This window comes from Dermacentor variabilis, chromosome 7, assembly GCF_050947875.1.
Source record: "Dermacentor variabilis isolate Ectoservices chromosome 7, ASM5094787v1, whole genome shotgun sequence".
NCBI lineage: Eukaryota > Metazoa > Arthropoda > Arachnida > Ixodida > Ixodidae > Dermacentor > Dermacentor variabilis.
The window spans coordinates 58,168,478-58,192,616 of NC_134574.1; the positions used below are offsets into that span (position 1 = coordinate 58,168,478).

At 45.5% G+C, this 24,139-nt stretch overlaps 1 long non-coding RNA gene across 2 annotated transcripts in view; it reads left to right on the forward strand.

Annotated features, from left to right (window-relative positions):
- The window catches only part of LOC142589060 (uncharacterized), a 72,181-nt gene that overhangs the window by 42,516 nt on the left and 5,526 nt on the right, over positions 1-24,139 (forward strand). The window contains exons 1-3 of one of the 2 annotated variants that reach the window (XR_012829805.1): positions 4,002-4,146; positions 6,395-6,477; positions 20,985-21,062. This is a non-coding gene — a long non-coding RNA (uncharacterized LOC142589060). Of the gene's footprint in view, positions 1-4,001; positions 4,147-6,394; positions 6,478-20,984; positions 21,063-24,139 lie in introns of those variants that run through there. The other variant, XR_012829804.1, reaches the window with a different exon arrangement.

Below are 24,139 nucleotides of genomic sequence, written 5' to 3' on the forward strand. Positions count from 1 at the left end.
CTTAATGACAGCGTCAGTGAAAAGGCGCCTCACATAACATGACAATAAACTTGAACTTGAATCACAGAATGTCGTTTTCCTGACGGCAAAACACAGCAACACTTTCATGACAAATGGCAGCGGCAGCACATTCAGAACAGTCACAAACAGATCATAGTGCCATGCGAGTGCGATAACGCAACTATGCCCGGCTTCACGAATAACGTGGCCGCCTTGGACAGATGGCAATTGAAAACACTACTGCTTTCCAAATTAAAGCCACACAAACATATCGCACAACCCAAACTAATCGCAGAATATGGTTTCTTTACAGCAAAACACTGCAACACTTACATGACAAAGGGCAGCGGCAGCACATTCAGAACAGCCGCAAACACACCACAGGGATATGCGAGTGCGGTGACGCAACTATGACCGGCTTGCCCGGCCGCCCGCGGCATGCTGCCCGGCATCACGAATCACGTGGCCGCCTTGGTCACGTGATGTGACGACGGTATCGCCACCTTGCGCAAGGTTGGATCGCGTTGATGGGTTGTTGAATATTGTACAAGCCGCTAAAGAGGCTGACGCGCCGTGGCACGGCGCCTTGGTGTGCGGGGCTTGCGTGTCGTGCGCATTGCGCTTTTGTATTTCTTGAACCGGGAATCATGTTGCGCAGAGCCAGGCACCGCGCGCTCTTCCGTTGTTCTGTCGCCACTCCACCTGCACCAAGAGTGGCGAGCTGGAAGCTGCCACTGGGCGTTCCGCAAGGCCTTTCAGTTTCCTCTCTCATTTCGGACGCTTTCCGCTTTGAGTGCCGCGTCATTGTGGTTACAGCACGTTAAAAAACAATTGCCGCTTCTATATAAGTGCGATCACACCACGCTCTGCGCCCAAGCGTGGCGAGCCGAATTTCGGAAATATTAGAGCGAATAGCTTTCTGTCTCTTCTCCGTTGGATGTTTTCGTAGTTCAGTCATCGGTGGTCGGTCGCCGGACTGTTGATTTTCGAGGAAAACGCTCGCGCGTTCCTTCGTTCGCTCTCACGCTAACTCTATTTCGCTCTCTCTCTCCCTCGCTTTCTCTCTCGTTCTTTTGTTCGCTCGCTCGCTCAGTCTAATCGCTTGCATTAACAATCATCGACGATGGTTTCTGAAATTTTTTTACGTACATTGTGCTCAAAGTATAGAATTTGTTGCCACACTTCCTAACGAAGCACCGTTACTAGAAGCGACTGTACCGATGTGTCCCTCCGTTGGCACCAAAAGTGAAGTGGCTTACTAACTCGATACTTTTATTTATGCTGCATGTGACTCATGATTTAGCGCTCTGGAGCCAAGCTCCAAGTTGTTCATGGGTCCCAGGGGAAAGCGCGTTATTTGATGGATAATGTACGCTTACTGTATTGCATATGCATAAGATATTACCCAAAATTTCATATGGAGGTAAACATGTACACACTCACATACACACATTATGTATGTATGTATGTATGTATGTATGTATGTATGTAATATATATATATATATATATATATATATATATATATATATATAATGTATATATATATATATATATATATATATATATATATATATATATATATATTCGTTAACTGCATACGTACTTATGCAAAGCATTGTGAACTTGTACATGCCAGAATAGTGAAAACGTTCACTGCGTTCTCTTCTTTATATTACACAAGGAGGAAATAAAATGAAGCTACTGTTTATCACCAAAGCGCAGTTTTCACTATTCAAACGATTGGGCACAAAATGTTAGCTTTGTACGCACGAAAACTGTGCAGCCATCGTGCCTCAGCAGTAAAAAAAATTTAGTTCAGCGGTAAGGTATTCACATCCCTGCATTGTGAATAAGAGGAAACACGGCAAAGCTGCCTTGTCTAGCGAGAATTTTGAAGCATTTGCATGCGACGCTGCTCATTTTCCAGGTGTTCATTGTCACATTTCGTGATAACACCTTTGATATGCCAAACATACTGGAAGGAACCGGGTAGTCATACAGATCTTTCTTCCTGCTGAATGCTTGTCCGACTACCATTGCCGTAAGGGCTGCTTCGATGTTTCTGTACTGACGCTCCATTTCCTCCTGGCCCAAAACACTTCCTGTTGGGATGCCAACTTCATTTGCAATCCTTCATCTCTTCTGACGTTAGATTAACACCACAAAAGAATTTCTTTTTCTTGCCGCACTCATTCTACTGTAGGTCGAATAGAGGAGCAATTGACACGACGAGTGCTGTTTGACAAGCGAGGAATTCTCCCGCCAAAAACGGCGCTGTCGAAAATGTACTCGGTACGCTTGATAACTAAAGAGATAGGGCGAGTCATGCGAAGCCGTTTTCAAAACGTATTCACCTCTCGTTTTTAAGCTGCCTGGTTTCCAACGTTATCAAAACGTATTCACCCCTAGTTTTTAAGCTATCTTGTTTGGAACGTCTTTGATGCGTCGATTTTGGTGAAAAATCCGTTTCAGACGTTGAATCCCTTAATACGACGTTTTCAAGGCTTTGTGTGCTACCTGGGATCATGGACGGGTGCAGTGAGCAGCTCACTGTAGTAATCCAGTGGATTCATCAAAGTCTATCTCAATTATGTTAGGCATTTCTGTTTGGTATTGAGTTAATCGCAGTGTTTGGCACGTTTATGCACTGTAGTTACCAAGTGACACATCATAGCCACGCATGCCATTTAATTAAGCATTTAATTAAGCAAATAAACACGTTGTTGAACCCCGAACTATGGTCCCGACGACCGCGCTGGCGATCTTGCTCGGCCGCGGCGTCAGCGACGCAACGTTGCCGCTTTAGCTCCGCTTCACGAGCTAGCTCGGCCAGAGCCACCGGATCTGCCCGACATTTCTACTTGCGCCTCCGCAATGCGGGCCCGATCTTCTGATGAGGCGTTGGCGCGATGCCGACATCTCTCCTGCTCCTGCTCCCGGCGCTGTTGTTCGTAGGCCAGCTGCTTCTCGGGAGAATGAACGACGCGTGGCCGTCCCATCGCGAAGTCGTAGAGAGACTGTTACGCTCTCGTTCTGCTGCGAGAGAGAAGCGACCCAATAGTGATGTCATTGCGCGCCGCTCCTTCGCCCGGAAGCTTTATGTGGTCGGACCGCTAGTGTTTCGCCTAGGCATATACAGCTTCGCTGTAAACAGAAGAATAACAATGCCATTGTACACATTCATTAGAGAGTGCTCCGTTAACGCGCATGCCTTTGTTTTCGTCACGTGCCGATGCGATAAAACACATAAAATGTGTTGATTATACACGCTTTGTAAACATGTGCTGATCTGCACAGATTGGCACAATTAAAAACGTCTCTATTAGTCTGCGTAATATCAGAAAATCCCTGCGCCCCTAGCACGCTTACAGGAACGCTTGAAATGCCCACGGGCGGTTGAGGATATGAAAGTTGGAACCGGCGCCATATATGTTACACCGTTGATGTAGAGGACGTGTCATACGATGTAAGACACGGAATAAATCCACTACAAGATGTGATGTGCAATAGCGAATCGACAGCGCTGACCATCGAGGTTCCGCCAAGCATAGTGGCGCAGGGCATGAAGACGGCAATAGTAGACTGGAAGCAGGACCATTCAGTAATGTTAACAAGTAACGAAAGGTCCAGTATCTCATTACCAAGCACATGTTGGTTTTAATCAGGACAACGGGCTCCAGCAATTTTGCATACTAACAAGATTGCCATAGTTGTACCACTGCCTTCGAATTAGTAGAAGGGGTCGTCTAGTCCGACAGAGCTTGGAGGCACATCGAAGTTGTAGCCGCTAACCATTCCTTTATTACACTGTGATGAATGTAGACTATGAGCTAGATTATAATATTCAAGCAGAGAATGGCATTTTGGTATTTTTGTCGGACACCGAATAAACCAAGTTAATAATCCGGACACGCTTTTAAACCAAGTTACGCAAAAGGACACAGTACATACTATCTGCAAAACCTTGTAGGTGTATTTTATTCATTATTCTGTAGGTAGTGACGACCCATCAGAAAATCTGGATCCGTTGTACAACTCATCCACATTACACTCATCATATTAAGCACGAATGCGTATATGAGGAAATACGGCCATTCAACAGTAGCTACTTTGTGCTCCAACACTACGAGGTTCAAGGAACTTGGTGAGTTGTAAGCAACATTATTTGCTTTGTTGTAACAGTGAAATGAGTATTTGCCATCTTGCCGCTGTAAACGCCTTGCAGAAAACAGATTCCAAGTTTTATGTATGTTGAATATTTAATAAAAACTATGGCTACACGCTTGAGAAGGTAAAGAACTGGATTGAAGACAACCAATGTGTCGGTCATTTTAGAACACGGTGCTATTTTTCTGTGATTATCACAATCACATGACGATTAGCAAGTTGGAGGCCGCTTGAAGTTGCGCTGTACTTTGAGTGCAGCGTGACTTTTTATGAGGCATTGGGCTTACTCAAGAGCGCACCCATCAGATTATATGGCAGTCAGACAAGGTAGCATGATGCCACCGCTCGAAATTATCCATCATTGCGCTATCTAGGAGGTGTTGGCCAAGAGTCTCAAAACGGTCGCATGCCCGCGAGGAGTTCGCAACTCGGAGTACCTCTCAGCAGCGTTTAATTTGATATTCATGTTTTCCTATTGCCAACTCATAAGAAGTGCTTAGGTGTCCTCTGATTTTTTACATCAGCCATCAAGCCACCGGCTCCCTAAAGGAGCGATTTGTAATCTAAGGTGGTCCGTGCGTAATCTAAGTGCATCCGTAGACGCAATAGTTTTTACGAAGTGGCTCGTGTTGCTGGCATGTTGGCTGATAGCTACGAATGGCTCCGAGAAAATTAGGTGTATATTCTTTTCATAAAGGCTTATTTGCGCAGACATTGATTGCATCGACAGATATAGGCGTTTGATATCGGTCTGGAGTCGGATGGCTAGCACGGTGGGCCGCTCATTCGGCCGCTCCCACCATTGGGCGGTTTCTGCGGCGGTAATCTGCGGATGGCACGCCGCGAAATTTGCCCCACGTGCGGACGTTTTTTTGTTGCCGTCGTCTACGTAACACCAACAAGCGTTCTGCAAACAGGTTTGTTCTCATATTGTAGGCGCAGGTAAGTGCTATTTAGAGGGTAGTTATTAGGTGAGCCGACGACGGTTATTAGGTGAGTCAACGCTACACGCGCTTGTCTCACCGTGTGTCCCAAATGGTCGTATGACGCAAGTCGGACGGCACTGGAAACAGCGCCGGCTTCAGATGGATATACGGTTTTGTCGTGGCTGGAGCGGCTTCATTGGCACGCATGTCATAGAATAATATCTGTGAGAGGTGATGCGTGGAATACTTTGCGGTGGAGAGAAAGCCGTGTGAGACTCTGGTGTGAACAATGCTGGAGAGATTGACTTGTGCTTTTAGTTTGGACGAACTACAGTATAATGAATAGTCACAGTAGATAAATCTACTGCTTGGCTCTGCACGGGTTAAAATGTACAAATATGTTTATAATGTCAGGGATTCGAAGGAGCAAATGAGTATTTCAGTTTGTGTCTGATCAAGGTGCAGTAAGGTGCAAGTTTAACACATTGCAGCGCTAATTTGTTATTACGGCGAAGGAAACAGACTATGTGATGATCTTCATTTGTTATGTTGCCTATGTGTGTAGACAAAGCGAGACCAGAGCAAATTAAAATAAGGTATTGGTAGTTAACATTCAATATCCATTGTCATAAACAATTCTTGCTTCATTTGCCTTCTTGAACTTGGTAAATAAAACATTATGCTGGTGTCTTTCACTTTGTGATCACTCAGCCCGGTAAGACATTAAATGGATAACACATTCATGGGGAGCCATGTCCGTGAAAGGTAGAGGATGCTGAAAGGAATATCTTGTTCTACTTTTTGCTTTCAAAGAAGTGTCAGTCCGAACGCTAAACAGGAGTTGGCGAAGTCACTGTCAATGTTGCATTTGGCCATTTTTTCACTAAGAATGGACCCGTGTAATTCCAGAAATATTATACCTACGAGTAACGCAATTAGAGCAATTACATGCGTGTCGACAAGCGAATTTAGGCCTCCGTGTAATCCTGCAACAAATGACGTTTCGGCGTTTCGAAGACGTTAGTAAATGGATGACAGCAGAAGGTTAAGTTGCCGTTTCAAGATATAAGCGGTACTATGAAGCGTTGAGGAATTGCTGCATAGTAATGTGAAGAGAGCCGCCATTAGCATAGAACCACCACCGCTACTTGCACGTTCTAAAGAAGTGGTGTCAAATACAGGAACATACTATACAAATTTGTTGTCAGACATCATCCTGTGTAATCACGTTTAAGTTAACTAGCAATCATACAGCATGCAGACTAGCTTTGTTCACTCACCCACCAATGTTTATTTCAGGCAACACAGGAGATATTTTGCAAGACTGACAAATGGTGGAAAAGGAAGTCATGGACCAATAATGTATGTTAGTGCAAGGCAAGGTAAACTCCATTCTCGCACTTCGCTAGCATGTTTTCGCCGTTGACGACAGTCGCCCCTTGGTTTATGTGTGCAGTTAGGCCTGATGCTTTTGTCATGCTGTAGTGACAGTCAAAAGCAGGCAGTGCAAAAACTATGGGAAACAAATATAGCTCTACATTGGACGAATTAGTGCACATAAAAGTACGCAACTCTCAAAGCACAATGATAGTGTCGAACACAGTCATCTCGCTTCAAAATCTGATATACCGGTAAGTTGTGTCCTCTGCTATAGACACTACGATCTTCCTTCCTTAAAGATTTAAAAGGAGCTTGCCTATATTATAAGCTGTACATAAGCATTTTTGTCACAGGCGAAATAAGAATACAGAACATGTTTTTTTCTGCAGAAGCCGTGACAGTGTTAAAATATATATATATATAAGTACATGCGTTCAATGCAAACCGACATATATGTATCAGTAACACTCTAATTAGGAATGAGATGCGGGCGAAAGGCGAAAACACCCGTGTACATAAATTTAGATGCACGTTAAATAACTCCAAGTGGTCTAAATTTCCGGAGTCCTCCACTACGGCGCGCCTCATAATCAGAAAATGGTCTCGGCACGTAACACCCCATATTTTTTTTATATTAAGAATGATGACAGTCCCGAAGAAAAAAAATGTGCCCGTGATAATGCCTCACATTAAAAATGTCATCTTTCAGATTCGGCCAACAGAACGCGAACGCAAAAGAACGCTTAAACAACTGACAAATAATGTAAAAATAAACTTTTTCCAACTTTGTTAGCTTGAGTACAATATCTGGAGAAGCACTACGAGGACAATTTTAGCTCTTGCAGTACGTCGTCTCAGGTAACGTACCACCGCCTGCTATGACCTGAAAGTCCTGTTGGCCAAGACGTGGAGGTAGCTTCTACGGCCCAAAATAGTGTTTGAGTAGCTTTTCACAGTACTTCGCCTTGAACTCGTATTCGAAATAGAATTATCCCATATTTTACTGTTGGTTCTCGGTCGTTTCCTAGTTATTGTGTGGATTCCTGGGCACGCAGAAGTTTGGTGGCGACAACGAGTCTTCGTCGCTTACGTTCAGCAGCATCAGGTAAAGCGTAGCGGCTGGGCTCTTCTTTAAGCCTACTTTACTGCCGTCACCTAAGTTGATTTTGCCCTACCGTGTTGCAATTGAAAGTTACGCACTAGAGAACGTCGTCAGATGTCTTGTTCTCGACGTTGGCGCAGATTTTCAACAAATCGGCACGAGTTTCACTTAAGGGCAGCGTAAGGTGGTTTATCTGTACATGACAGGCAGTTGTCCCCCCAAAACTTCTCTGGTTTTAATGAATTATCGCTTCACCATCTTCCACTGTCAGAGCCGTTCCTCTGTCCGTTTTGAGGACTCCTAGGTCACATTGTCGTAGCAAAGTTTTTTTAGACAACCTAATTCGTACCTTTAGTCGCACTCTCTTTCGGATGAGTTTTTTGTTGAGCTAACCGGCTGAGGCAGCCGATAGCCTGGACGATCCTCTTATTCCCGATTGTCGGCGCCGAAAAAAGCCCAAATTTCGGAGAAAATCCTGAAGGATCGCAAGGAAATACTAAAAAGCTGCCACATCCCAATTTTGTAGAATAATCGACAGAGAGATTTAGTGGACTAGCAATCCTGCTACCCTGTTGGCGATTCCCAGAGCGCAGCTCTTTGGCGCCAGTTCCTGTGGCGAGCTTCGGTGTCCCTCGCAATCGATCGAACTAGGACAGCGAAGGATGAAATACCGAATGCGGAGCGCAGCGGGGCATGAAAGACGGCGCCGGTGCAAAGAGGGCGAACAGGAAGGCGGAGGAGGAGGGTATGAGGAAATCGAGAGAACAAAAGCATAGTGTCGCCCTAGACGGGCTCTGCCGCGACGATGGCTATGAGATGGCGCCAGAGTAGCACACGTCGTATACTCATCGATGACGCCACCGATACCGTATATGGAAACAAAGCTCTCCATGAGCGGAGGTCTGTCTGCGACGGCTGCTGGGAATCCTGCCCTGTCGTCACCCACGCACAGTCTCTCTTGATCTCCCGATTGGCGAACCAGTCGCGTGACACTCCGCTCGGTTTGCAAGATGCCGCACGAGACAGATTGTCCACGCCAACCATTATCGCTAATTAAAACACGTATAGAGCTTCGCTGAACGATTGCATTAGGACCTATCTTATTCGTCGCAAACTTTTTTTTCTCTTCGCTTCTGATTCACGACGTTCCAGCAAGCCGTGGAAGACGGTCAGCCTCTCACCAATCTACAACAGATAGGAGGTTCATTAGGAGTCACCAAAAAATTCTGCATGACATATGTGCGCCTTATCTTGAGTTCAGATAACGGGGCTTCAGTATGTGGTGTTGTCGTTGTGGAGGGCCAGAAATACGTGGAGCCTAATAATGTTTGTATTAATAAACTCTCTCAGCGTGTCAGCGTAATTAACGACATCGGGGGAGAGGCACGGCAAATAATACTTCAGGTGCCTCCTTAGGAGTGCATGAGAAACCATGGTTCTCAGCGGTCAAATCGTCAGGTAAGGCATGCAGAACCTTCGGCCGCAGTGCCGATGGCACAGCATGAAGTTATTTTGCGTGGGATCGCGAGAAATTCTTCCTGGCGAGGATGCCGTTTAGAAACGAGTAGAAGGAAAACCCACGCTTAGATATGCTGAGAACCAGGTAGAATGACTTCCAAAAACGGAAAAACATTCACAGTTCCGGGTCCTTTGTTGGTGTCAGCGAAGTTGCCTGTGCTTATTCTTCCTAAAGAGTTACCGTCGACCTGTTCATCTTGTGGCGGCGCGTCAACGAGGGTTCGGGAAAGACCATCTGCATTAGAGTACTTCCGTAGGAACTTACAGACCACAGTAGTGTCGAATTCCTTGAGTCTGAGACTCAGCCGTGGGACTTAATCTGAATGCTTTTTCAGATTTACCAGCCAGCATAAAGTGGGGAAGTAGCTTCCGACCTTCACGGGCCTGCCGTTCACGTGATACGTGCTGAATAAATTGCACGAGACTAGATATAACGCCTAGCTGAGTTGATTTATGGTCCACGATGTGTGTATATATCTGTTTAATCTGCAACTGTTCTCGATTGTACGGCATGTGTGAATTGTTGATGGCGACGCACGGTCTCAGTTGACTGAGCAGGCTTCAGTCCACTTCACGCTGATCCTCGAGGCTCAGTGATGGTTAAAGTGCTTACCGCACAGGGCGACCAGACAGTCCTTTCTTTTGTGCTTTCGTTGCTCCGTGTAATATACAAAATGATACGACCCCTTGGCATGAAAGGCAGAGGGGTTTTACAATCCGTAATTTTGTGAACGTTGTCGGATTCGTATTGTGTTTTGTAACTCGACTGGTGGTGACAAAGGTACTGTTGTAGGTGCGGATCGTGTGGATGGGCGGAGCCTTCTTCATGCTGTTTTATTATATTCAAATGTGATTCGCTTGTTTAAAGATTTGTTAAGATGGGTGTTGATTTTCTGTCAAAGAACTTTGGTTCTCCAGTTCTCAATTCTTGTAGTTTCAACATATGCAATACCGCTGCAGTTATAAGTAGCCCTGCTACAGACTTTCCATCCTGCGTACAAATCTATTATGTTCTGTTTGGTTGTGAACCGCTGACAGTGTCTTTTATCCTTTTTTCTCTTAACTATGTAGTTTTTTGTCAACGCTGTATCACATTCGTAAACACGGCTTTATTTGGAGGCGACCCTTCCCTCTCCTTCAGAACACATTGCAGTGTGAGTGGTCGGAGATAAAATTTCGTGGAATATGCTTGTGCAGTCTTTAGCTGGCGGGCAGGCAGTCGTAACGTGCAGCGTATCGTGAAGGGCACGTGTGCCATTGGGCACGTGCCATTAGCTATGAGTCCGAATAGACAACTTCTGCCATTGGATATGGGCAACTGGGCCTACACCACGGGGCATATGCGCGAATAGGCAATTTGGGGCATTTTGTTTGTACACTTTAGCGTATAACTCTTGCTGTGTGAACATTCTTGGCTACTCGTATAGAATGAACAGCACGCTTTCGACTGCGTGCGCCTTTTCCCTTACACTATGGGCACGTCATCACCAGCAAACCAGGCCAATCCATATATTTATGACGTTGAGTAGCTTTGCCACCGTTTCAGAACTCAAGATTTCAAATTTAAAGACATCCGCAAATTACACAAACATACTGGCGCAGCGGTGGCGTAGAGGGAAAGCATCCGCCTCGTGTGCAAGAGGACCGTGGAACAAATCCCGGTGCCGCGAAATTTTCCACCGGATTAAAAAAAACCGCGTGTTGATCAAATTGCATAAACAGGCCTGCCTCATCCCGGTGACAAGAACCGGTAACGCACTCCCTCACCAGAGCAGGATTGGCCACCCTGCGTAATACTTGGCCACCATTTCCTATATGAATACAGCAATTGAAACCCTGGCCCGCAGTCCCCAGCAGCTATGAAGCAACGAAATGACCACGGCGGCGGTCAGACCTGTGACGCAGCAGAGGGTGCTAAGAATGTATGGGTCCGGATAGGCCGCCATTGGAATCTCAACTTGGCAACGTTTCATTATAAAATATGAAGACGCCAATTAAACAGACACACAAGAGAAGAAAACGGGATAGGGCGCCACTCGCAACTGTTTTATTTACAGAACGCAGGCACATATATACTGTAGTCAACACATGCGCACAGAGCAAACATTCTTACCCGCATGTAATCAAACATTCATGACGCACCACGCTCAAGAAGCCTCATCTCGGCCTTATATAATGATATCCAAGTATCGCTCAAGCGCAAGATGCCTTTCTTGCCTATGGGATAGGCTTCAACCAGTTCCCTTGCTCTTGCCCGAAGTAAAGATACTGGATACTAATATAATGAATAGCTACCAACTAGCCCAACAAGAAGTGCTTTTGGCAACGTTTAACGCTTGAACATTACCTAGTGAGGCGAGTCCAGAAATGCTATTAGAGGAATTAGCGGGCCGTACATGGGATATAGTAGGGCTCAGTGAGGTTAGGACAAAAGATTCGTATACAGTGCTACCAGGGCTTAGCGCAGAGACGAGAACTAGGAGTCGGATTCCTGATTAATAAGGATATATTAACATACACGAACTGGTACATACTGGTAACATACAGGAACTCTATTAACTCTATTAACGAGACGGTGGCAGGTTTTGTTTTGAACCTTATGAGTGGTACAACTTGAAGGTCGTGCAGGTCTACGCCCCTACATCCAGTAATGATGACCGGGAAGTCAAAAGCTTCTATGAATACGTGGAATCGCCGATGGGTAAAGTCAAAACAAAATACACTATACGCATGAGCGACTTCAATGCCAGGGTAGGCAGGGAGACAAGTCAGTGGTGGAATATTACATAGGGTCTAGGAGTAGCAGGCGAGAGTTATTAGTAGAGCTTACAGAACGGAAAATTATGCGGATAATGAATACTTCCTTCCGCAAGTGGGACAGCCGAAAGTGGACGTGGAGGAGCCCGAATGGTGAGACTAGAAATGAACTAGACCTGATTTTTCCGCTAACCCTGGCATCATACATGATGTGGACTTCCTCGGCAAGGTACGCTGCAGTGACCATAGGATGGTAAGAACTCGAATTAGCCTAGACTTGAGAAAGAACTTAATAAATTGGTACATAAGAACGGGATCAATGAGTTAACCTTAAGAGGGAAAATAGAAGAATTCGAGATCAAGCTACAGAACATGTATACGGCCTTAGCTCAGGAAGAGGACCAGAGTGTCGAAGATATGAAGGACAACCTTATGGGCATCATTAAGGAGTGTGCAATAGAAGTCGGTGGTAATTTACACAGGATACCAGTAAGCTATCTCAGGAGACGAAAGATCTGATTAAGAAACTGATATGTATGAAAGCCTCTGAACCTACAGCTAGAATAGAACTGGCAGAACTGGCAGAACTTTCCAAGTTAATCAACAAGTGTCACACAGCTGACATAAGGAAGTATAATATGGATTGAATAGAACATGCTCTCAGGAACGGAGGAAGCGTAAAAGCAGTATAGAAGTAACTAGGAATAGGCAATAATTAGATATATGCATTAAGAGACAAAGCCGGCAATATCATTACTAATACCGATGAGATAGTTCAAGTGGCCGAGGATTTCTACAGAGATTTATACAGTACCAGTGACACAAGCGATGATAATGGGGGAGAGACTAGTCTAGAGGAATTTGACATCCCAAAAGTAACGCCGGACGAAGTAAAGAAAGCCTTGGGAGCTACGCAAAGTTGGAATGCAGCTGGGAAGGTCAGGTAACAGCAGGTTTGTTGAAAGATGGTGGGCAGATTGTGCTTGAAAAACTGGCCACCCAGTATACATAACGCCTCATTACCTCGAGCGGACCGGAATCGCAAATAGAATGAGGAATACCTTAGACTTCTGTCAATCAAAGGACCAGGCAGGATTTCGTAAAGACTACTCAACAATAGACCATATTCATGCTATCAATCAGGTGATTGAGAAATATGGGGAATATAGCCAACCCTTTTATATTGCTTACATTGATTACGAGAATGCGTTTCAATGAGTCGGAACCTCAGCAGTCATGCATGCATTACGGAATAAGGGTGTAGGTGAAGCGTATGTAAAGATAGTGAAAGATATCTATAGCGGCTTCACAGCCACCCTAGTCCTCCATAAAGAAAGGAAAAAAATCCCAATAAACAAGGGCGTCAGAAAGGAGATACGATCTATCCAACGCTGTTCACAGCGTGTTTACAGGAGGTATTCAGAAACATGGATTGGCAAGAATTAGGGTTAAGATTTGGTGGAGAATGTGTTAGTAACTTGCGATTCGCTGATGATATTGCCTTGCTTAGTAACACAGGGGACCAATTGCAATGCATGCTCACTGATCTGGATAGGCAAAGCAGAAGGGTGGGTCTAAAAGTTAATCTGCAGAAGGCTAAATTATTCTTTAACAGTCTCGAAAGAGAATAGAAGTTTACGATAGGTAGTGAGGCACTGGAAGGCGTAAGGGAGTACATCTACTTATGGCAGACAGTTACCGCGGATCCGGATCATGAGACTGCAATAACCAGAAGAATAAGAATGGGCTGGGGTGCGTTTGGCAGGCATTCCCGGATCATGAACAGCAGGTTGCCATTAACCCTCAAAATAAAAGTATATAAGAGCTTTCTGTGTCTTGTACTCACTACGGGGCAGAAACCTGGAGGCTTACGAAAAGGGTTCTATTTAAGTTTCGGACGACGCAACGAGCTATGAAAAGAAGAATGATGGGTGTAACGTTAAGGGATAAGAAAAGAGCAGATTGGGTGACGGAACAAACGCGAGTTAATGACATCTTAGTTGAAATCAAGAAAACGAAATCGGCATGGGCAGGACATGTAATGAGGAGGGAAGATAACCGATGGTCATTAAAGGTAACGGACTGGATTCCAAAGTAAGGGAAACGTAGCAGGGGCGGTACAAAGTTAGGTGAGACTATGAGATTAAGAAGTTTGGAGGAACAACATGGCCACAATTAGCACATGAACGGGGTATTTGCAGAAGTATGGGAGAGGCCTTTGCCCTGCAGCAGACGTAACCAGGCTCATGATGATGCTGATGACAGGCCCGGAGCACATCTTTCATTCATGATCGATTGGACATCTACGGTTGTTCTTAAGCCTTTGAATTTGTCACTTCTGTTTCAGCCCAAGGCTGCGATGATTATCATTGCGCTTAATGAACTTATTTAAGTTCACGCTGACTTCTTTCGCCTCACCTGGGTAACCGCCTGCAGCCAATGAGACATTCACAGCTGTGAAGTACACCCATGAGTCACAACATACGGACCAGGAATTGCGCGATAAAACTCATTTTCTCTTCTTTCTGTGAATGCAGCTCAAAATTAATGATTGCAGTTCAAACGTGGCATAACAAATTTTCTAGTGCACTCATCAGTTTCGGCTTATGTGTGTTAATTACGAATAAATTATGTGTTTTCGGCGACCCTGTGGTCCGTATAGTGCTGCTTATGGGTGTAGATTTGCACGCATTGCCGTTAGCGCTTGCACGCGCCACGAACGCTCCTCTTGACCATTTGGCGCTTTTGTTCAGCAGTACTAACGCGGCTCTTGGCGAAAACTCGATAATAAAGTGAATAGCTTTCTTCCCCTCATCAGGCTGTTTCCTGGTACGAATATGTTTGCGGAATTATATACGAAGGCTATATGTTTGCCAAAGGATCGTAAGCACGTCTTTGTTCTGCAGCGCTCTGTCCTGCGTACAGTAACGTGATAATGACGATAATAGCTATATCGATGCCTTGCGATATAAAACAACTACGCGTCGAGCACAACTATTTATTTTTGTAAATATTGCAAATCTTTGTCTTCTGCACAAAAGTATAAATTTTTGCTGAAGTGCCGGGTTACGGTAAGCGTGGCTAGAGTAACAACGGCGGTAGCGACATCGTGTGACACTCTGTACAACACGTGACACGTTTTTTTCTTTGATTGGTCTTCTCGTTGAAAGAATAGGTAAAAAAATGACAGCGTGTTTATAAATTTTACCGCTGTCGACATTTAACGAAAGCAGATAAATAGAATATTGTTAGTTTTTGCAATGATAAATCTGCACCATCTCCAGCTAAGCTGTCCTCAACAAGATGACACTTTTTTGAAGTACTTTCTTGCAGGTCTTTTAATTTATTTAGTTATTAGTTTTATCTTTTTCTCCGTTGTGCCTGAGTATATCAGTGACCCGTTACAAATGGCACAGCCAGAAGGTCAGTTCAGTCCAGTTAAGCTCAACTTGATTCCTTCGGTCAAAAGTGCTGTCGCGGAAGGTGAATTGAAATTAACTTGTCCCATGGCTCTACCTTGGTGAAAAACATAATCGACATAACCATGTGCACGGCGCGCACATTTTGACCAAGGCCAGTTTCACGATACGAATTGACTTAAAGGGTTGGAGACATCAAAATTTTCGTTCATGCGTTTGTTGATTCAAACGTTGCGTCATGCTTCAGGGAGCACGATACACACAGCGGGATTCATATATATACGATAAATAATTTCATAATAGCGTTATTATACCGAGCGATTTCGGTTTCGGTTTCTGGGCTCTAGGGGATGCTATGAGGTCACAGAGGAGGAAACGCAACATGGCTTGGTCACGTGGGCCACAAAAAATAGTGACGTAAAACTATGCTGCGTCGTCTGCTCGCGCATACGCGTGCTCTGCCAGCAGAGGTCAACAACTGGTGATTCGAAGTGCATGTCGCGATTATTATAATTATTGCGAAGAGCGACAACAACGGTAAGGAAATATTGCGGCTTGTGAGAGTCGGTGATTCATTCCGATGCGCCGTAAGCTTTAGCTTTGAAGTGAACCCGAAAAGGCCTAGCGACGATATCGGCGGTGCCGAACGATCAGAGGCGGTGAAGCAGCCGTCCGTGCCAGAGTGACCACTCCTCGGTCGCTGATTCGCCGCTTCGCTGTACGGCTGCCACACAAATGGGTCCTGGGCCCGTCCTCTCTACGGCAGGGAACTCTCGCCGTTCGCGAGCAAAACCGCCGTTGCACGGGGGCCCGCAAACGGCGTGCGGCGAGTTTCCGTGCCGGTAACGTGGACGGGCCCTCACATTCAGAAAGGCCAAGCGAACGAGAGACCGCTCCGAGCTGTCGAACTATGCGACTATGCGAGGAGAGAAGCAGACAACACGAACGCCGCATATCCTGGTCCCTTTCGGAGTCGGCCGGCTAGTGTTACACTCAAACGTGTAAAGGCCCGTCCGCACGGCCACTCGCCGCACGCAGTTTGCCGTTCGCGGGCCGCCGTGCGGCGTTCGTGTTGTCCCCTTATCTCCTCTTGTCTCCGTGCCTGCACGCCTTACCCCTTCTTTGCATTAAGAAAGGATTTCTATATGCCTGTAGCTCGGTCATAGTGGAGGCTATGCTCGGTCACTCGGCTCATCAGGCTCCGTAATCGGCATTTTATCGCTACTCATCATACGTCACGTTTTTGTGCTAGTGTGCTAGGACGTCAATATTTTCGTTCCTCCTCTGTGACGTAGTAACTGCCGCGCTAGCGATGGGTCTTGACTACGAGGAGGAGTTTTTAATGACTTTTTGGAGCTGAATTAAAATTATTTTGAGATGTTTGCAGCGTCCAATACCTCGTTCTAGGTGTCCTTGCATACGGAAGCAACCTACAACATGCTTTTTAGAGCCTCCAAATTAGGTGTCCCAACCCCTTTAATCTGGTTCGGCTTGTAAAGTAAGGTGTGCGCGTTACCATATGAGGTATATACTAGACACAGTCGAATATGCCGCGCGGAAACTCTTTCGGTAAGGTTAAGATGACGCATGCGCACTCTTCAGTCTTTGCGGTATTATCTTACTTACGGTTCTGTAACACGACACTAACCGCTATGGCTGCTCATTGGCTATGGTGTTCGGCTGCTGAGCACGACTTCGCGGGATCGAATCCCGGCCACGGCGGCCGCATTGCGATGCAGGCAAACAGCGAAAACACCCGGGTACTTAGATTTAGGTGCACGTTAAAGAAACCCAGGTGGTCGAAATTTCCGGAGTCCTTCACTACGGCGTGCTTCATGAACGGAAAGTGGTTCGGGCAACTAAAACCTCATAACTTAATTTTAACACGACAGTGCCAATGCTATGCAAGGAAACAGCCGAGCATTAAAGAACACTGTAATTAACTGTCAAATTGAAGTACGGAAAACGAACACAGATGGCGAATGAACTGCGGCATCATGGTGAAGCAGCGTGCTGTTCAATTGTTACATTATTTTATGGTCGATTTGCATTCTAAAGGTAATTCAAGGACTTTCCTGGGGTTGGGCGTCTATGTATCTGATTGTTTTCCCGCCTACCAGGGTCACTGGATAGTCCATCGTCCATTGGGTAACTCATTGGTCTACTGCGCTGAGGGAGCAGGCTTTGAAATGAACTGTAGGTCTAAATTGCGCCGCTGCGCATGTGGCAGAGCATATGTGCCGCTCATCAACTAACATCTTTCCCACTGAACATACGGGACTGTGTAGGCACCGCTGTTCAAGGTAACGCTTCAGATTCAACTTGGAACACTGGATATGCGTCAGTCGGTCCACGCTCGTCTTCAATTAACCTGCTTCATGCAAAGGAACACCTTAGACTATCACACTATCATCACACTATCAATCAAGTGATAGAGAAATGTGCAGAATATAAGCAACCGTTGTATATAGCTTTCATTGATTACGAGGAAGCGTTTGATTCAGTCGAAACCTCAGCAGTCATGGAGGCATTACGGAATCAGGGTGTAGATGAGCCATATGTAAAAATACTGGAAGATATCTATAGCGGCTCCACAGCCACCGTAGTCCTCCATAAAGCAAGCAACAAAATCCCAATAATGAAAGGCGTCAGGCAGGGACATACGATATCTCCGATGCTATTCACAGCGTGTTTACAGGAGGTATTCACAGACCTGGATTGGGAAGAATTGGGGATAAAAGTTAATGGAGAATACCTTAGTAACTTGCGATTCGCTGATGATATTGCCTTGCTTAGTAACTCAGGGGACCAATTGCAATGCATGCTCACTGACCTGGAGAGGCAAAGCAGAAGAGTGGGTCTAAAAATTAATATGCAGAAAACTAAAGTAATGCTTAACAGTCTCGGGAGAGAACAGCAATTTACAATAGGCAGCGAGGCACTGGAAGTCGTAAGGGAATACATCTACTTAGGGCAGGTAGTGACGGCGGATCCTGATCATGAGACTGTAATAATCAGAAGAATAAGAATGGGCTGGGGTGCGTTTGGCAGCCATTCTCAGATCATGAACAGCAGGTTGCCATTATCCCTCAAGAGAAAAGTATATAATAGCTGTGTCTTACCAGTACTCACCCACGGGGCAGAAACCTGGAGGCGTACGAGAAGGGTTCTACTCAAATTGAGGACGACGCAACGAGCTATGGAAAGAAGAATGATAGGTGTAACGTTAAGGGATAAGAAAAGAGCAGATTGGGTGAGGGAACAAACGCGAGTTAATGACATCTTAGTTGAAATCAAGAAAAAGAAATGGGCATGGGCAGGACATGTAATGAGGAGGGAAGATAACCGATGGTCATTAAGGGTTACGGACTGGATCCCAAGGGAAGGGAAGCGTAGCAGGGGGCGGCAGAAAGTCAGGTGGGCGGATGAGATTAAGGTTTGCAGGGACGGCATGGCCACAAGTAGTACATGACCGGGGTTGTTGGAGAAGTATGGGAGAGGCCTTTGCCCTGCAGTGGGCGTAACCAGGCTGATGATGATGATGGTGATGATGATGATGCAAATTTCCGTCACAGGGTATGTGCCTTGAGGCGTGCGCTCCTCTATGAACCTCTTTCACGCCAACTTGGGTACCTAGCTAGGTGCCATTAGTATGTGCCACTCAGCCATTACAAAACAGTTCCCTTGAAAATCTCTGATTCATGTTTGAAATTAGACTGAAGCGCACATAAGACGAGGGGGCACCGATAGGGAAGCAGAAAGGGCGGCACCTGACTCAAGTGAATTTATTGACGCACTTGCCCATCTACTTTGCTGTCTGTCATATGTGCGCTTCAATCTCATTTCAAACATGAGCTCCAACCAACTAGCCCAACTCCTGATCTTAATACAATATCTCTGATGCTGAGCTGAATCGAGCGCACGCCACAAGGTTCCATAAGGAAAGCAACCCGACATTTTGTCCGGCTGCTGTACAAATGCAGTGGTTATGTCGGGTGTTTCAAAGTATTTCAGGCCAACGCTTTAGTGACTTGACCATGAATTCAATGGCTAAATTCCGCTCTTCAATGTGCTTCTCACCAACCTGGGTCACTGACTATGCGATACTGGGTATGCGGAAAGCGAGGAAACAATTCTGAGCTTTGTCAGGCAGTGGCCCGCCACGGTTCTCGTCCCGAACGCCAGGCGCAGGTTGTTCGACAGCGCCACTTATTGGCGCAGCGTGCCCTAAATGAAGCGTAAGGGAGGAGCCCTGTTATAGCATGACTCTCTTCCAACCGTTCGCATGCGCCGGTGCGCCTAGCATCTAGGAGGAGGTCATGCGCAGGCTTTGCGGTACAAGGTACCGAAAGTTCTTAGGAAAGCGAAGAAAAGGAGTGACGCCACAACACACGCCACATACATCACTCGTTTCGACGGTACCGATTTGTAGAGTTGCTACATTACCGCCGTATTGCAAATGATATTGATTTAGAGCTAAACGCATTACCGTCGACAGTCATCACGAGATGGGTTCTGCCAGATTTTACTGCAACAGCAATTTATGGACACTAAAGATGCATGTTCGATGTCGTTGGCGGCGTCATCATAGGTGCCTGCGTCGCTGTGATGTTCCGTATTATGTGCGATAATATCAAGGCCGCACGCCGTATGCTGTAGGTGCGAGTGAAAGCGTGGGATGGTGTGGAGAGAATCGTGGCTTGATCTCGCGCGCCCAAGGCAGGAAGGTGGACAAGAAGCGCCCCATCTTCCACCGCGAGCAAGGCACTAAGGGGATTGCTTCAACGGCGTCTGCGTATGGCTTGGCTAAGGATGACCGCGCGGGCCCTTTCTTCAAGCTAACTGCTAGAAGTATAGACTTTAGATGTGCGGAGCCCTGACACCTTTGTGTGCGCTATGTTCTTGCCACTTAGTTTGCGCTGAAGGAAATGCAGCACGAAGGTCAATTTGCTCGCAGCTGCTGCAGCTCTTTCTCACGACAGCGTTTTGACAGCGAGTGTCCGCACTCATCAAGTCAGCTGTGTATATCTGTGCATGTGGGCACGCGCTAGCATGCTTGTTAATTTGTTAATAAGCGAACGTTTATGATTTGATACGGCCGATAACACTACTATCCTTAATGCGCATAGATGTCTACTATTTTTCTATCGGAATCGAAAGATTCGCTTTCGGGTGAAACTGACTTTCTTTTGCTTTGTGAATGCTTCATAATATTTTGTTTGCCTAAATAGTCAAGGCAAGCCAAGCACCAAGCCACCTACGAGGAAGAATATCATAGGACTAAATTGATTGGTTCCATCGTATGATCCCGAAAGCTGACCTTCTCAGGTCGCATGACTGGGTCATCCGCTGGCACGCGATCGAGGATCGTTGTTCGGAGCGCGCGTTCGGTAGCGCCGCGCGCGATTGACCTAGGTGGCGCCGACTTCGCACGGCTGATGAAGTTCGGTGGCCCAAGCAAATCTCACACGTCGCAGCCAATCGCGTGCTCCGGACGGTGATCCCCGATCGCGGCCCTGTTAGCCAGTTTACGACACAGGCTTCCGAAGGGTTTTAAAAAATTTCCACAACTAATGGGTTTGTGGTGTCATCAATTGTAAGGCATGGACCACACAAAGACTATAAGTCAGTAACAATGCAAAGAACAGCTAGAAACGCGAAAAATGCTGCATTGTCGTTATGCAAATGGTTATAATACTTTTTTCTCCAATAGGAGGACCAGGCACAGCCAACACCTTGATTTTCTGGGACCCTTCCGAGCACTGTGCAGTATTTGAACTGACACACAGTGGTAAGACATACAACAGTATTAAAATCAACCTAATGCTTGTTTGTTTATGTTTATCATCACAGGCTGATGCAACATTTAAATTCGCCATTTAACATTCCAAATACATTGTACCGGCAGCATCACTCAACATTTTGAGATACTCAGTTAAACGGCACTGAGAAACGGCTTCATCACAGACGTGAAAGACTGATGTGCCTGCAGAACATGATCTATCTATAACATTGAATTTGTTTCAAAACAATTAGTTTTACTGCAATGAAGTGACATAAACTTGTAGGCAAAAGCAGGTAACCGACACCTGGGAATACGTCAGGATAATGATACTACACTGGCATCATCTTTGCCATCATGATTGCCTACTTTGCCGTTGCCAATAGATATTTAGCCTGCTTGATTTATCCAGGTATGCAGCATATGTTTTTTCTTCCGACCATTTTTGTATACAACTCCACAATTGCTTTTTAAAATTATCTGTGTACCTTTTGTTGGATGTTATGCTTGTAACGGATCCCGTCGTATCCCCCTCTTCGCAGGTTTTTTTTTTCAACCAATAATATAAACGTCTCTAGCTTATCTTGACTGGTGACAGCTTGACGCGTCCGTCTGCTTTGAATCCAAACGCTTTTCGAAGGTGAACATTATCTACAAGCCTCACTCGGTGAGTTCATCCGCGTTCCATTAGTAAGTGCTGAGTTGTGTCAGCATTATTCTTGTAGTGTAGGCATTTCCAGATCTTGTCTCGAAGAATTCCTAGGTTATGTTTTTTCTCCTTAGGCAACCAGCTTAATTCTCGCTATTATTCTGTTAATAGCAATTCTCGAATAGCAAGTCTTTTGTGTTACCGTAGATATTTTTCCGTGGAGAATTACTATACTACGCCACTTACCACTATGGGTCTTCGGCTCATTTGGTGTCGAGTCCCGCGGTAGTGTGTGCTCGCATCCACATACTATCCACCAGCATTTTCACTTTCCGACTCGCCCAGCCGTCTTTGTGTGTGCTCTTCACGATCTAGATAGTGTCACCCACTAAGCATGGCATATCGATGGTAGTGTTTCATCACCACTGACGCGCCGTTCAAGACAGTGATCAAGACAGCAACTACGTTCAAGAAAGTGATCAAGACAGCAACTATGACAAGATGATTTAACCTGAAGCGTCTTCACCGAGAAAAAAGAAAACTTTGCTTTACTGCTTTTCCAAACCAACTCTCCCTCCCTCTTCCTTTGGCCTTGTCAGTATTATAGGGTTTTTCAATGGTGGCGAGCTTTCCTTCTGTATTTCGATGCCAAACGTTATTGGCCTACTTGCCCTCGACATCGGCTCATGTATTCTTTGCAGTGGTGGTTTTCGTTCGAGTCGTTGGTTATTGTTTTGGCGAATCGACCCTGTTAATAGAGGCGATTCGGTCACTTTCACTGAGTACCGCCTTGGTAGCCTGCTGGCTATGTAGTTGGACTTTAGGGCCCATGGTTGCGGTTTCAGTCATGGCCATTAAACTAATATACTCCCTAAATAAACTGGAATTGCGTCACAAGCAAAGATTCTTTTCCGTCTTGCCTGGTAGGCCATGCTTCTGAAAAAAAAAATAACAAAAAATTCACCGACGATTACGATACTCTCGAACGCAACATTTGAGCGCCGCTGCATACTTGTCTTCATTTCGCGATATATTGTCTGGCGCAATTCGGACCAGCGCGACGGCAGCTGTACGTGGTTCCATACGTGCGTCTGGCACAACGAATTCGCGCGTCCGGCCGGGAGCGTGCTTTCAGCCGCACGGAAATACATTCCAGCACATCGCCACTTTCGCAAAATATAGGAGTAGCTTTGACGCGTAGCATTTCGAACACCCGCACATGAACGAAAAGCAAGAACCCAAAAAGCAAGTTACGAAAGCTAGAATACTTGTACAAAATGAAGGATAATAAGATTTGGAAAGCAGAAAGCTGCAAATACTTGGGGATAACTTTAACTTCACGTCTATCCTGGGTGCCTCACATACACAATATAACCTGTGCAGCTCGAAAAAGGTTCGGATTTATAAAGTTTAAATTTGGTGAGTGCACATCCTCATTTAGATTAAAAGCCTATAAAACGTACGTTAGACGTCTCATACAATATTAGAGTATCGTTTGGGATCCTCACACAGTCGTAGGTATTGAAAATCTAGAAAGAATTCAAAGGGTAGCCACGCGCTTTATTTATAATCTCTTCAAACGACGTGATTCCCCAACGAGTATGCTGGAAACCGCAAACGTGGAAATACTAACTGATCGAAGAAAAACTGCCAGATAAGATTTCTTTTGCCAGCTTTATTACGGGAAACTAGAAATACAATCGCGCGGCTATATTATAAAGGACACATCTAGAATTTCCCGCCACAAACACAACGAGTATTTAAAACCGATCTTTGCACGAACAAAGCTTTTTAAATACTCATTTTTTCCGAAAACAATCAATAATTAGAATACCCTACCTGGAAACTCCCAATGGTTACAACCACTCACTCGATGTATCTTGTTGACTGTATCCCTTGTATATATTTTTATGTTTGCTTTTTTGTATTTGCTACAGTAGCCCCCTCCTGCTTGAACAGATGTCCGCCGTATTGTGAAAATAAAAAAAAACCTTAGTGCTAATCGAATTTGAACAAAACCTTATTGATCAATCCCGTAGCGAACTTATCGTTTAACTATTCTACCAGACTTGGTCCCGGTTACTGCAGCAGAATGTACTGAAGAAGAAATCATAGCCCCTAAAGCTAAAGGCAACGAAGCTGTTAAGTTAGCGGGTGACTCCCTTTGCGCTGAAACCAACTCGGCTGAGTCGCTTTCATTTGGAAACTCGTAGCTGCCTTCGGCCTCCCCCCATTTTGGCAAGTGGCTCAGCATTCGTCGGTTCAGCTGCAGCCTAACTCCTTTGCGGGTGCATCTTATGTACGACCGTGGTGTAGCGGCTGTCCCTAGCACCGTTGCTCTGGTATTCATGTTCGTTACCCAAACGAAATCACCTGCTCAAAGTTTTATTCAATTCCAGGATTATGTGGCGCCTGTTGCAGGACTGTGCTTGTTAGT